Source organism: Caretta caretta, chromosome 1, assembly GCF_965140235.1.
Source record: "Caretta caretta isolate rCarCar2 chromosome 1, rCarCar1.hap1, whole genome shotgun sequence".
NCBI lineage: Eukaryota > Metazoa > Chordata > Testudines > Cheloniidae > Caretta > Caretta caretta.
In genome coordinates, this window is record NC_134206.1 from 198,600,424 (window position 1) to 198,616,196 (window position 15,773).

The following is a 15,773-nucleotide window of genomic DNA, read 5'->3' on the forward strand; positions in this document are numbered from 1 at the left end:
TTAAGAGGGATCTGCAAGGAAGGAGAGGAGTGGGCTGGTGAACTGAGACGTGAAGGATATTTCATGCACAGGGAATGTCAGGCAATGATGCACAGAGATGGGAATGTGAGACGACAATGAGTTTGTTTGCATGAACAGACTGCCTTGTGCTTTTTTAGTCTTTCTAGCACTGTGTGGAAGCTTGTGCTGCCACTGTCTCTGCCTTTTCCATTCTATGGATGAAATTGAACAGTTTGACCCGAGATGCCAAATTCACCCGGTTTGTGAGCACCAAAATTCTCTGCGAACGTGTTTTAGGTTTTTAAGCTCATCTGCTAAAATTCATGGATCACCAAAGAGTATGTTTTCCTCGTAGTGAACAAGGATGTAGCCTTGGGACTTCATTAATACTTGTGGAGCAGTATTGTTGCATGGTACTGTTGTGAAATGTGTGCCTTAGAAATGTGTGTTGTAACAATCTCCATGCACTGCACTGAAATTTCCCCTCTAGGTCACCTATAAAATCATATTTTGGGACCATCTTGGTGGTCAAGATGCAGGGCTGGTCAACTCCTAATCTCTCATTCCTCAAGTCACCAAGGTCTAAGAACTCTGTACATTGCAGCAGGGTTTGTCCGGGTAGAGAGGGACAGAAGCTGAGGAATTGCTTTGCGTCACTGAACCAAAAATCTGGTCAGTTAAGGAATAGTGATAATGGACTGCTAAAGGAATCCCGTCCATCCTTTTTCTGTTGGAAGGAGCTAAAATAAAATATGTATAGTCCATCCACTCTATGACAACTATATTTGAACACAGTTGCAACATGGTTTCCCTGACCATTTTACACTGGGAAGGGTTTTTTTTTTTTTTTTTTTTTTTTTTTTTTGAAGAATTGTATTTTAACTGTACCATTAAGCCATAATATGGACTTCCTTCAGGTGGGCAGTTTAGCTTTGTGTAGGATGGGATCTTAATGTACAGCATGATTTGATTTGGATGGTTCTTAAAAGAAACAAAAATCTGTCCTCATTGGTTGGGGTACCTTACAGACTACCATGTTTAAACCTAGTGGTTGCTAGCACGCTCTTCTTGTAAAGTAAACAGAGCCTTTTGTTGAGAGACTGAAGCCTTGAAGATCATGGTATAAAGCATCTGTTTGCTTTGACTCATAGGAATAATGCTGGCTATTTTCTCCTCTAGACATGCCCGGCAAAATAAACTTCAGAAACAACTATAACTTAGTTCATAACCGAGGAGTTTATAGTTACTTAATTCACCCAATGATTGGTGCAAGGACTTCAGTCCAAACTACAGCATCTTTTGCTTGCCTTGTAATCTGTACCTCAGCTTTTTTGTTTGGTGTGAATTCAGACTACTCCAAAGCATCCAGACTCAATGAAATGAGAGCATAATGTTCTGTTCGAAACCAGTTTTACTGCATAAAAGGCACACCCTTTAAATGAATGCATGGCACTGTCAGCTGCTCAGCAGCCTGCATGAAATGTGCTGATGTTCTTATATTATTCCATTTTGTTGGAAATGCTACGTGTTTGCCCAAGACACAGACGTGTTTTGTCTGTTCCATTTTCTAATCATCACACATGCCTGACAATTGGCACTTATCACTGGTCATTTAAAAAACTTTTCCCAAGATGATTAGTGCCTTGGCCTCTGCACCTGGAGAACTGTCAAAAATAATGTTTGCAGAATTTCAGCATAAGGGAAAAATAACTAGAAGACTGGTAAAAGTGCAAATAACCTGAAAGTACAAATCATAATGGCAGTGTTTGGTGGGTTGTGCTTTCTCAAAACTACTACAAGTTATTGGCACTAAGGAGTAATTAGCTAGGTGCGTGACCCCCTCATTTAGAACAATATGTGTTGACTACGGATCTAATATTCTGCTTATTCTCATAAATGCTTTGCCTTTCCATAGCTGTTTTCATCTATGGATTTCAAAGCACCTAAGAAACAATTAAGTCTCCACTGTGAGTTAGGTAAATCTACCCATTTTGGAGATGATTACCCCATTGGGGCTTCTCAGAAGACTTTCTCTCGTGGCATCAGTTTCTTTTCTGCCCACGTGCTCCTACAGTAGAGTAGTCTGTGTAATAGTTACATAAAGATGATTATTAATTATTCTGCACTTTGTATTGCACTCATCTTTTATAATGACTCTCTGTCCCCTCTCTGATTTCATAGCAACTCTCTTTTCATACTCATCTTAATCCACCTTTTTCTGAGACACGCATCTACAAAATCAACTGTAGAATTTTCAGACATGGATGTTTCAGATCCAGATCATATTCCATCAAGCCCTCCTCTGCACACACACAGAAGTTCTTCTCTAACCTTTTCCATTCCAATGTGCTTTCACTCACAAGTGTCCTCTATATTTTAATATCTGAACTCATTCTTTCATCCACTTGAGCTCACTCTGGGCCAGATCCTGATGTCTTACTCAATTTCTGTTCCTTTCTTACTCAGGCAAAATTCCTCAGGATTTGAGTCCCCATAACTACTATGCTGATTAGTCTGGTGGATAGTTATATCTTATAAATCTTCACTTTGCCCTTTTTCACAAATGAAAGCTAAAATTTTTTGTGGTGGCTTCTCTGAGAAATTAATTTTACACACATGCTAGTGTCACAGTTTCCAACACTTTTGAGCAGAGAAAAATACCACTATGAGCAATAGCATTAATGTACTCATTTGCCACCAGATGGAAATGTTGCCTTTTTACATAGCAAAAACAGTTCTTGCTGTTACCTGAAAAATCAACATTTGTTCCTTTTGGGAAACAACCCAAGTATTTGAAGCAAAACCACAAAAATGGTGGTTTTGATTAAAGCAGTTAGAATGTGATTTCCAGCCAGTCTTTCCTACTAGTGAGAATTGGTTCGCACAGTTCAACTTGTAATTTGGATTTGTAATTGTCAGAGTTGTTCCCATTAGAATCCTAGTTGCTCAGCTCTTCTGAAAACCAAGCTTTTAGTCTTTTGTAGGATGCTATGTCACAAACAGTCATTGAATTGACTAAAATATGCCCATGGCTTCTTAGAAGTCCTATCTGGCATGATCTCTTCTTTGTGAATCTGTTCTTCCTAGGGCTTCCTTTAAAAGAATGCAGTCAAGGTTTTTTCTCAATTTTTAGTGTTTTTCCTTACTGTCATTGTTTTAATAAACTTTGGAAGCTCGAAAATTGAAATTTCCTTAGTATGAGTTGTCTTTTCCCTCATTGTGTTTGCTTTACAGTGGTAGTGTTGTTTGTCAACAACATCTTTCCCATAGTTAAAGTCAGTCTTGCAGCTTTGTTCTTTTCCTGGATCTTTCCTAGCCCACATGTTAATTACAGGTGTTATATTAGTTAGTCTCCAGTCCATTGCTTACAAAGAAGTTTAGTACTTATCTGCTAATGGTTGTCTTATCTTTTCTACTATATCCTTTAAAATTCTACGTGGTTCATATCTGCCCTAGGATTATGTCAGTCTTCAGTCTAATTTTTCAGTCATCTATTGTGGTGACATCCTGATTTCCTTCCTCCTCTGGGCAGATGTACAGTCTGTTTTCCCCCATCTCCCTCCCCCTATCTTTCTTTGTGAACACTGAAGCAAAGGATGTCATTTATTTTCAGAAATGTCAACCTCTTCTGTCTATAAATCATCCCCTGCTGGCGCATAGAGGCCCTTGTGGCCTCTTATGTCTAATGTACTTGGAAAATGTTGTAGTTATCTTAACCTCTTGTGAGATCTTCTTTTCGTTCGCTACCGAAGAAGCTTTGTGTACACCATATGCTCTGCTGCCCCATATACTATAGTGCAGCTCCAATGAAATATGGGATTTTTTTTAATGCCAGATTAGCTCTTTGGTCCATCTAGTCTCTTGCCCTTTGCAAGTAGCCAGCACCTAAAAGGAAGATAAACCCACCAACACCATTAATATGCTTCTCCAATTAAGCCATGTTGTCACTGGGAAGGAAAATTACTCTCATTTACCTCAGGTGATTATATTTAATCTCTGAAGAATGAGATTTGAATACCCACATTGTTTCCTTAATTTGCAAAGCCATAAATGCAAGTAATATAAATTCACAGAGCACACAATAAGTGGCCAGGAAACTCTGCAACAGTAAGAAAGTATATAACTTCGCAGAAGTTAAAGTTATCCATACAAAGTTATATACTTTGCAAAAGTTAAAGTAAAATGTTACGATTGCACTGCTGTCCTATTAGAATCAGAGATGTGCCAAACAGTTCAGGGGAAATTTGCGTAGCAGTTAAATTAGGCTGGAATGTGCATACAATATATGCATACAATTATAAAACAAAAAAGGTAAATGTTGAGTTAAAGCTATAATTTTACCTCAAGGTCCTAGCAAATGATTCTTCAGCTCCATCATTTATTACATCGCTAGAAGCTTTCAGTGATATTATAGCCTTTTGTTCATAGTTGCCTGCTTATGCTATCATTACTCTAGTGCCCCAAATGTGGTAGGCAAACATATAGTAAAATACATTCCCTGCCTCACAGATCTCTCACTCTCATGGCAACATGACTCCGCCAGCAAGAGCAACAATAATAGATGGGGAAATAGGCAGACACGGGTTAGTTGACTTGCATGAGTCTTATTACAGAATGCATTCCCCAGTATGCACAGAACTCCCCCAACCCACAGGGTTTTCTTTAGGGCAAAGTGCTCCTTACCAACCCTTCCAGCATGTCCTTAATTATCCAACTAACCACGTCGCTATCCAAACTTCCCTCCCCTCTCCTGTCCTCCATTACCATTCAACATCCTCTCTACTCACTCCACGTGGCAGCCCTGGACAAGTGGTCCTGTGACCGTCATCAACCCACAGAGTACATCACCTAAAGCCACAGGATGGGAACCATGGTCAGCCACTCCGCTTCTCAGAAACAATAGAAATTTCTACTGTTAGGGTGAAGATTGTTCTGCGCTGGAAACAGAGCTTTCTCAGGATCTGGTTGGGAAACTGGAACAAACTCCCACAGGAGCTGAGGACAATCACAAACCTCATCATCTTCTGCTCAGAGTGCAAGGCACACTTCTTCAACCTGCGTTCTCTAACTTAACACAGAGCAGCATGACATTTCAATTTTAAAAAAACAAAACCAAAAATAAAAACCCTACCAGTACAAAACCTTATGCTGTGTACACAGTTCTCCCCCTGGGAGCATACATTGTTGGAAGGTGCTCAGCTACTACAGTGATGAGGGCAGTGGAAGACTCTATGTTGAATAGAAAGTCCTCCCCTCTACATCACTCTTGATGTTAGGATCCCACAGCTCTGAAGGCTGTGGAACAATTTCTCTCCCCCTGTCTGTGTGAACAGAGAGATAGCAAAATCTCTGTGGCAGTGCCTTCTGGCTCCCAGGAAATTTTCTTTCTGTCTCAGCCCATATGTCTGAGGAAGAGTGGCACGTAAGGGCCTTGTGCCTCAGTGGGTCTAGATGGGAGGCAGGCAGAGGCCTTGTATTGTATATTATGTTAGTTCTGCTGACTATAGAATTTGCATATTAAGTGTGCATACTTGTAAGTGAAAGACAGAAGGCACGTAGCACTAGATGATAAGAGGACCTCATAGACTCCTTTTCTGCTTGAAAACTGTAGGATGCAGAGGTAGATTACAGTTTTTGTGGGGCCCTGGCCCAGAGCGAGTGGGGACCCCTCCCCACCCCTCCTGCCTGCAGTCCCTCCTGGTGCTTCTGCTGGGGAGCAGGGTCAGGGCGCGGGGACTTCCCCCACCTGCCCAGTGCTGCTGTCGTGGGGGAGTGGGGCTGGGGCCCTGTTGGCCCAGTAGCTAATCCGCCACTGGTAGGATGGCAGTCCAAGTGCTAATACTACACTGAAAAGCTCTGTTTAATTTCACCTTTTCAGTTCTGTGATCTTACATTTTTCTCCTTTTGCATGATTTGGAAAATGATGGAATTTCCTTTGCTTGCCAGAGTTTCATGTGGCATAGCAATTTCCTATGGAAAAAATAGCCCATACAGTAATTAAATAAATAGAAACTTAATCTGCACAAGTACTTTTATTGTCCTTTGTGGTTTGGATGGATTTCTGAGGCCTATTTGTTCCAGAGCCTATGGAATGACATTCCAACAGAGGCTGGAGTCAAAGGTTGCTTTAAGCTGCTGTTTATACTGGTTACTTGAGGAGTTTTGGGCAGTGTATATGAGATGGAATATAGACTACAGCTTCTTATGAACATCAAAACTGGCTAAGATGTAGGTATGGTATAATCATTATATAGGTTTCCTATTTATCTTGCTAAACACTGGCCTATGTAGTCTCTTAATCCCTTTGGCTTTTTTTTTTTTTTTTTGTCCTGTGGCTTGTGTACAAATCAATAAAGTAGCAGAGAGCACTTGAGCATTTTTACATCCATTTTATTTATATACATAGAGTAGTCACTTTTGAGATCTTTTGCCTGCAACCTTAAAAACGTGACATGTGGCTATGTGGACATTTATTAAAACGCCATATGAGCGCTTTAGAGTACAGTTTGGCTTGATGCCTCTCTCCCACGGTTTATTCTTGGCCAAACATTTTCCTTCTCCCACTAGTGTGCAGTATGCTGTCAATCAGGTAGTTACTATCCTGTGTCCCAAAGGTGGCTGCTGGTTCTTGTGCGTCTGCCACTGGCGTTGCCTCCTGACTGGAAGCAGCCGAGGGAGAAGGCAGAGATGCTTCTAGCCTAGATACTTCTTTGAAATGCCTGTCACAAGACCTGGGAAATGGAGACATTTGGATTTCCTCTAAAATGTTTACAGTCTTCAGTTTCTGTTCTAGTTATGGAACTTGTAGATATGATGGGTCCCATTATTCAAACTGAGTGCTTCAGGGCAGGTATGGTCCCTTACTATGTGTGTAACCATTCTGCCAGGTGTCATTCGCAGTAGTAACTGTTGCGTCACAATAACCATATATTCACCTAAAAAAATCAAAACTGACAAAACCCAAACAGTATTTCAGGTGTATGGCCAACCCCAAAGTCCTAAGTATTAATTACCTGGCTGGGTGACACCCATAACTCTTATTCACAAAACAACCCGTACCCATCTAAACCCTATCATGAATCCAGATAGACTCGTTGTGTGGGTGTGGGGGCAGCTCTCCTGTCTGCTTTAGTTCAACAAAGCCTACACCATCGGGTTCTGGTCCATCCTGCAGCTGGTCAAAAAGACCTCTCCACTTACTCAGTTGCTGTCCTGTCCAACCTAGTCCCACTCCACAGAGTCAGCTCTGTGCAGAGCTTGGAATTTCTGGATCAGGCATCCTAGATAGATCTCCTTAGTTGCATTTATTGAGCTCCTCAGCTCCCAGCCCAGCCAGAGTCCACTCTATGTCCATTCAAGGTGACTAACTTTCTACAGGGTATAGCTTGCGCAATTCATGTGCCCATTCATAACTCCAGTTACAGTAACAAACGATTGTCCTTCAGAAAACCAGAACACAAACTCCAAATAATGCAACACTATATTAACTAAGCTACACTTTCTCCTGTGGGGGAACCAGAGCATTCCATCCTTCTAAGCCTTGTAGCTGTGAGTTTATATCTGTTTCTACAATGCCTAAGACATATGGGGGCTCTAGGAGGTACTGTAATCCAAATAATTAATTTATGTTCATGAAACTTCTTGTTAAACTTCTGCTTCTGCCTTTCGTTGTTAGTCAAAAAAGTGTCTAGTGCTCTATTGCCATTTGAAATCTAAATGCTTTTATCTTGTCTGCTCGAAGTCTGCAAAATGTAACAAAAATAGTGTTCAACAAATCCAATATGAATAAAATAAAATGTTTATCACCTACATTTCACCTACATTTCGTACACTAAAAGTGGCCACATAGAATGCTTTTTGGTGTACTTGGGATCAGTGTGGTTGATTATTCCATTAATAAAATACCTCATGCGGCAATAGCTTCTTAAAATATAGATCAGCCCGGTTGGCTTAAATAGCAAACCAGGATGTATTGTATAACTAGTGAAAAATATGTGATTTGGCTCTAATGGGGAATTTTCATGGACTTGACCCATCATATAATAAAACAGATATAAATAAAATACACGGTTTTATATCCAAACTTTCATGAAACATACGGATAGGTTTCAGTTAGTACCATGCTGCTGCACTGTAAATCAAGGGAAAGACATTTGCAGCTTTTAAGTTATAAACTTGGATTGATGATGCACATTACTAAACCATTCTTCACTTTGTTTGTTTGTTGAGAAAGCCGCTGTTGGAGAACTCTTGTGGTATCTGGCTGCCTCAAGTCTCCTTGACCTTTGTCAGTTTGGCATATACCCTGGGAATGGCATAGAGACCACACTGGTGGCTCTGATAGGTGGTCTCCTCCTGATGATCAGGGATCTCTACCGATGCTGTTGGTCATGATTAGGGCTATGATTTTGTTACAGAGGTCACAGAAATTGTGAATTTGAATAGTGTGTGAACTGTTGGAAATGGCTGTTTGATTAGCCCCACAAACTGAGCAGCGTTGCAACCTGACGCATGGGGTCACAATGCCACCCAGGGTTGTCCTGCCGGCTCCTCCAGCTATGGGGAGCTGGGCCCAGCCCTGTGGGACAGAAGCTGCCACTGCAGGGTTAATGCAAGGTGAGCTCATTCTCCAACTACCCTCCAGACCTCACCTTTCAGCACCCTCACTGTATTCTTGGGTATGTTGATGTAGAAAAAACTACATTATTTGGTGACCTTTCCCTGACTTATTTTTCCCTGCACCCCGCCATGAAATTTACTAAAAATTTCCATGCCAAAATCGTAGCATGAATCATGATGTGTTTTTTATTCACTAGTGAATCCCAGGATGTCAGTACAGAGCCTGCCCTTCAGGGGATTTGGGACTCAGGAAATTTGAGTTCTTTTCTTAGCTGTGCAACTGACCTGCTGTATATGACTTTGGGCAAGTCACTTCACCACTCTGAGCTTCTATTTCTCCCTCTGTAAAATGGGGATAATGATCCTTATCATCTTCCACAGAAGTGCTTTGTGATCTACAGAAGAAAAAATTTATTTAAAAGCTTAGAACTGTTGTTATCACAAATTCAACTTTTCTTCAATACACACAATGAATTAATAAAATAGGAATAGACATCATGTGCCATAGGGAAGGCGGGAATTGCTCCACTCTGAATAATTCCTTCTATTTCACCAAAAGTGTCATTCTACACCAAGAGTTCTTCTTCGAGGAGTGTCCCTTTGGGTGCTCCTCTTTGTGTGAATCTGTGCCAAATGTAATCTGAGATTTTTAGTAGCAGTACCTGGTTGGGTCACACATACGTTGTCCCCATCTTGTGCCGCGTCTGGTGTTACATAGTGCTGTGTGACCAACCCCCCTCAGTTCCTTGTCTGCCGCTCTCGGCTTGAGACAGAACACAAAGTTTATAACCCAGTTAGTTAGTTCAGTTAACTCTTGCCCATTTATTTTTCTTCTCTTAACTGAAACAAACTCCTAAGAATTTTTTTTATCAGTATACCCCTTAGCGTAGTGTAGTTACCCTCCCTCACGGGAGAAGCCCTAATCTAAGGGGCATGCCCAGTTCCCCGGGTTTTAAACTTTGTGTCACTTGCCAGTCATCAATCCCGGGCTCGGATTGGCATTCAGTGTGTCCACTGCCTTGGCGAAATGCACATTCCACGGAAGTGCTCCCACTGCCACATTTTGAAAGCCCGTGCCAGGAAGATGAGAGACCTACAGCTAAAACTCCTCATGATGAAGAAGTCTCTGCACCCAGTCTCTGATCCTGGATCACGGGCCCCTCCTGGGCATGGTCTCCAACAGCAGCATCTAAAAGAGGTTCCCCACCACCCTCTCAGAGGAAGAAGCACTCCCCCAAAAAGGCGACAAAGAAATAGGCTCCGACCTCACTATGTTGGGAACCTGCCAAAAATAGATATTCTCTGACCTGTCAGACCACATCGGTACCGACTGCACCAAGGCCATCCACCACTGAGGTACTGGGACCATCCGGTACCGTGCGAGCAAATGAACCTAAGCAGGCTGGCTCAGAAAAAGTCAAAAAAGGGAAACTTACGATCCCTGCCTTGGTACCGATGCAGCCGCTCAAACATATGGCACCGAGCAGCTGGGCAGCGCTGCAGTCTCTGGCCTCCACAGCACCTAGTGCACGACTCTCAGCACTGATACTTGCAATAAAGGTATTGGTACCACCAACAGCGTCCTCCTTCGTACCGATGCTCTCGATAACGGAGCAGTTTCTCCACCATAAAGCTCTTCTGGTCTTCTCAGCACCAGAATCTCCAATCCTTGAGACCGACCTTACTCTGGCACAATTGGTACCCTGCCAACTTACCACACCACCCAGATCAGCTCCTCCTTTGTCCAGCGACAAGGATGATGACGATGAAGGGGAAATCTACTCCTCCCATCACTCCTCGCCTATCCGCACAGCTACTAGACCAGGATCACCAGAGCACCATGAATACCACCCGGGACCTGAAACTCAAGGATGGTACAGACACCCCTGGATGCCGCCACCTATGTCATTTCCATCACTGTGGCCTCACTGGGACCCATGGCTGCAGAGCGCCAATGCTACCCTAAGTTTCCCAGTCCACACAGGGAGAGGTCAAATTATTCCCCATCACCCTCTGTACCTGGACCCTCTGAACCTCCAGAAGAGGCAGTGGAGGAACTGGAGGAGACTTCGGATCAGGAAGTCACACCAGCTGCCAATTTTTCATCCTTCTCCACAGATGAAGCTATCATGCCCCCACCACGCATGATGGGGGATAACTTTAAACAGTTCCAGGAACTTTTTAAGAGGATCGCGGATTCCCTGAATATATACTGCTGGAAGAAGTTGCGGGGTCCCAAGACAAGTTGCTGGACATCCTCCAGACTTCAGCCTCCTCCAAGATTGCCCTCCCAATAAATGAGGCTCTTGTGGACTCGGCCAAAACCATCTGGTACATCCCAGCAACAATTCCACCCACCTGCAAAAGAGCGGATAAAAAAAATACTATGTCCCTTCCAAGGGGATGGAATTTCTATTTTCACACCCTACACCAAACTCTCCGGTGGTAAAGGCCATGAATAAGCAGGGCAGACAAGACGATTTCAGTTCCATGCCATATGACAGGCACTAGATTGGATCTTTTTGGGCATACATTTTCCTCTTCAGCGATCCTACCAGAATCCCGATCCTACAGCTCAAGATCGCTAATTACAAGGCACTGATGGGAAGTGGGAGGGGGCAGATAGGGGACGGGGGCCACGCTGTTTGGGGAGGCACAGCCTTCACTACCCAGCCCTCCATACCGTTTCGCAACCCCGATGTGGCCCTCGGGCCAAAAAGTTTGTCCACCCCTGCAGTAGACAGAGACCACTCCCTTCTCAGCCCTCATCCCAACAACCTCCCACTAAACAACAGTTTTGAGAGTTTGGTCAAGGACATCTTCTATTGCTGGAACCATCCGACACCATCCATCCATTCGGAGACCATCTGACTCCATTCCACCCAGCGTGGTGAAACATCACGACAGACAAATGGGTACTAGAGATTATCGAGACTGGTTATTTCATCCAATTTAACTCCATCCCTCCTACCCACCATCCCTCCCTGTCCCTCTTCAGGGACCCTTCTCATGAACACTTACCACGACAAGAGGTAAACCACCTCATACGTGTGGACACAGTAAAACCAGTACCAACACAACACAGGGGAAAGCATTTCTACTCCCATTATTTTCTAACCCAGAAAAAAAACAGAGGATGGAGACCCATTCTTGACTTAAGAAGCCTCAACAAATTTGTGAAGATCCAGCGATTCAGGATGGTCGCACTTGCAACAATAAATCCAGCATTAGAGTGAGGGACTGGTTCTCACCCTTAACTTCCAGAGTACATATTTCCATGTATCGATATATCCTTCACACAGGAGGTTTCTCAGATCTGTTCTCAGCACAGATCATTACCAGTACAAAGTACTTCCTTTTGGCTTGTCTACGGCTCCACGGGTAGTCCTTGCAGTGGTGGTGGCTCACCTATGCAGACAGGGGGTCATAATGTTCCCCCTGCTCAAAGCTTCGACATGAGAAGGGGCGCTAGAAGCTACTCAGAAGACAGTAGTTCTTTTCATGCAGCTGGGTCTACAGATAAACAAAAATCAATGTTCCCACTCGTGCAGAGTCCATTGGGGCCTACCTTGACGCTCTGGAAGCCACAGCCTCTCTGCCCTAGCACAAGTTTACCATTCTAGTCAACCTAATCACTACAATGCAAGCCAGCCCACAACCATCGGCCAGGACGTGCCTCCAAATGTTAGGCCATATGTCAGCAACAGCACTTGTCATCAAGCACAGCAGACTGCACATGTGATGCCTGCCAGGCTGGCTCAGGACAATATATATTCTGCACAGACGCAGTGTAAACAAGCATCTTACGATGTCAAGCAAAGTAAAAAATTCTCTACTTTGGTGGATTCCAAGACAGTGTTTGCACGGGAGTTCTCTTTGCACAGGACCCCCTGCCCCCCACTTGGTGATAAAACAGATGCCTCATTGCTAGTTTGGGGGGCACGCCTGAACAACCACATAATCCAAGGCTGCTAGTCCCATTGGAATCAACATGCTGGAGGATTCTCTGCTCCTTGAAGTCTTTAAACCACGATTTGAGGACTTCAATAGCTCAGACATAGGTGAGAGGTTTTTCACAGGAGTGGGTGGGTGAAATTCTGTGGCCTGTGTTGTGCAGGAGGTCAGACTAGATGATCCTAATGGTCCCTTCTGACCTTAGTATCTACGAATCTATGAAACATTACGCATAAACTTACTGGAACTGTAGGCAGTCTGAAATGCATGCTTACACTTTCTACCCGTGATCAGGGACAAGGCTATAAAAGTGCTGATGGACAGTGCTGCTTGTATGCTTTACATAAACCCCCAAGGAAGGACACAGTCACACTCCCAACAAAAATGATTAGGGGACTGGAACACATGAGTTATGAGGAGAGGCTGAGGGAGCTGGGATTGTTTAGCCTGCAGAAGAGAAGAATGAGGGGGGATTTGATAGCTGCTTTCAACTACCTGAAAGGGGGTTCCAAAGAGGATGTCTCTAGACTGTTCTCAATGGTAGCAGATGACAGAACGAGGAGTAATGGTCTCAAGTTGCAGTGGGGGAGGTTTAGATTGGATATTAGGAAAAACTTTTTCACTAAGAGGGTGGTGAAACACTGGAATGCGTTACCTAGGGAGGTGGTAGAATCTCCTTCCTTAGAGGTTTTTAAGGTCAGGTTTGACAAAGCCGTGGCTGGGATGATTTAACTGGGAATTGGTCCTGCTTTGAGCAGGGGGTTGGACTAGATGACCTTCTGGGGTCCCTTCCAACCCTGATATTCTATGATTCTATGATTCCCTATGCACAGAAACTATGTGACTATGGAATTGTTGCATCTGCTGCAACATCTCAGCCTCCTACCTGCCAAAGCACCACAGCAGATGCACTGAGCAGAAAATTTTCCTGGGACCACAAGTGGGAAATGAACAGCAGGGTACTGCAGAACCTATTCAGACACTGGGGCTTCCCAACTATAGACCTCTTTGCAACAAACCAGAATGCCAAATGCCCATACTTCTGCTCCAGAGCAGGATCAGAATCCCAATCTCTCAGCACTGCTCCAGAGCAGGACTGGGATCCCAATCTCTCAGCAATGCTTTTCTCCTCAAATGGGATACGTATCTACTGTACACTTTTCCTCCAACCCTTCTCCTAGTCATGGTCATGCACAAGATAAGGACGAGCAACTCCAGAGGTAGCCCCCACGTGGCCCAGACAAAGGTGGTTTCCTTACCTCCTGAAGATGGTTGTGTGCCCACCACACGTTTGTCCACTTGTGCCTCATCTCCTGTCTCAGGATACAGGCCACGTCTACCACCCGAACCTAGCAAGACTCCACCTGAAGGCATGGCTACTCCATGGTTCCGTGACAGTGAAGTGACCTGTTCAGAGGAGGTAAGGGACATTCTTTTAAATAGCAAAAGGCCTACTACACGATATACATAGCTACTTCTACAAATGGAAGAGATTCCGTCCCTGGTGGCAGAATAGGCAAATAATGGCAATTACCTCTCCTTCACCAATGGTCTTGGATTACATCCTGGAATTCAAGAAACTGGGTCTCTCAATGAGCTCCATTAGAGCGCACCTTGCAGCAATCGCAGCATTCCACCACCAAGTGGACGAGTTCTCCATCAGCCTCACACAGCACTATGCCATAGAGAAACACTCGCCATCAGATGCTCTACTTGGACTTACGCTCTCCTCGCGTCTACTTCAGAGTTTTCACACTAGAGATTCTGTGATAGTGAAGGAACCTTTACTTTTTTTTATAAGATGAAAAAATTCCCTCCCCCAGGTAGATTTTCTGCATTTAAACATCATATGGCTTATTTAAAGTGACCTTAAAGCAGCTTGGATACCCACAGTGCTGAGCATGCAATAAATATTTAAATTAGATTAGATAGGCTTTTAAAATAAAAATAATGAACCCATGGTTATGCTTACAAATGTAGACGCCTCATTTACAAAATATTTGCCCATTATGAGAACACTTGCGAGTATTTCTGTTTTGTGTGAAGATTTACAAAAATTGAGGCAATCGTTAGTTTTATGCGTTAAACTTTGAAATAAAAATTATCCTACCAAGTAGCTGTGGGAGACTGTCCTTTGGTATTTGGCCATAAAGAACCTACCAAGGGTAATCAGCATGCTGCTCAGGTCTTCAGAGACGAAGAAACAGTTGGAAATTCCACGGTTTGGATTAAACTATTCAGCCTCTTTGTGGGGAACTTTTAAATGAAGTGTTGGCAACCAAAGCATGAGAATAGTGGCATGTTTTTTAAATTTTGTCTCTTCAGATCATTTGATCTCTTGGAAATTTGCTACTTGGGAAGCAGTCTCTTGCAGCTCCAGTTCATAGCACTTTGATAAATTCACCAAGCACCCACTTCCATTAATAAGTGATTCTTTGTGAATCAACGGGAATATTTAATTGTCCAATATAACATTCAAGATAGAAAATAACCTAAATGCCTGCTCATTGTTTTGAAAATGTGTCCATTGTTTTGCGTTAATTGCTAATTTAAAATGTACTCAGTTGCCCACTACTTATTTATGTCAGGGTTTCTCACACCCTCCAAAGCAGGGGCTCTTCCTTGCTGTGACTGCAGAATAAGTCCTCTAGGCTTTACTGTAATACAAATAATGATAATGAGGAAAAGAATAAACTATTGTTTTTCTGTACACTCCCCACACTGCCTAGAGCTCCTGGAAAGCTGCTGTTGGAAAGTGAACCACAAAGGATTTTGAATGTTAGAGACTTTGGGGAAATTACCTCTGTATCTTCTCTTTTTCTCAACCACATTCCTTACAATAATTTAAAAAACAAACCAAAAAACAACAGGAGCTGTATGTGTCTCAAAGGCCTCAGTGAATGGGGTAGCTTTCACGTTTGCATGACAGGCACAAGCTGACAGTCGTCAGTTCAAGGGAAGGAACTGATACATTACCTGAAACTGGAACAGAAAGAAGGGAAAAGAACATGAACAGGAGCCTTTGTACAGTAACATCAGCAAGATGTGCAATTTTCCGTTGCTCCAAGGCAGGCAGATCACCACGGAGGTGTATGTTATAGTTGTTAATGTAGGCAGGTGATGGTATCTTATAATATGCCGATTCTGCGTGGTTTTTAGGTCAGTGCTTGGCTGTGTGGGTGGTGGGGAAAAAACACATT

The 15,773-nt window shown here is 43.3% G+C and overlaps 1 protein-coding gene and 1 long non-coding RNA gene across 23 annotated transcripts in view; one reads left to right on the forward strand and one right to left on the reverse strand.

The window, feature by feature from the left end:
• ABI3BP (ABI family member 3 binding protein) overlaps positions 1 to 15,773 on the forward strand; it is a 311,874-nt gene that overhangs the window by 277,824 nt on the left and 18,277 nt on the right. The window lies entirely within an intron of this gene.
• LOC142070601 (uncharacterized) lies at positions 6,417 to 14,280 on the reverse strand. The gene is made up of 4 exons (XR_012666472.1): positions 14,108 to 14,280; positions 13,833 to 13,980; positions 8,905 to 9,014; positions 6,417 to 6,731 (listed from the first exon to the last, which is right to left on the reverse strand). It is a non-coding gene; the product is annotated as an uncharacterized LOC142070601 (long non-coding RNA).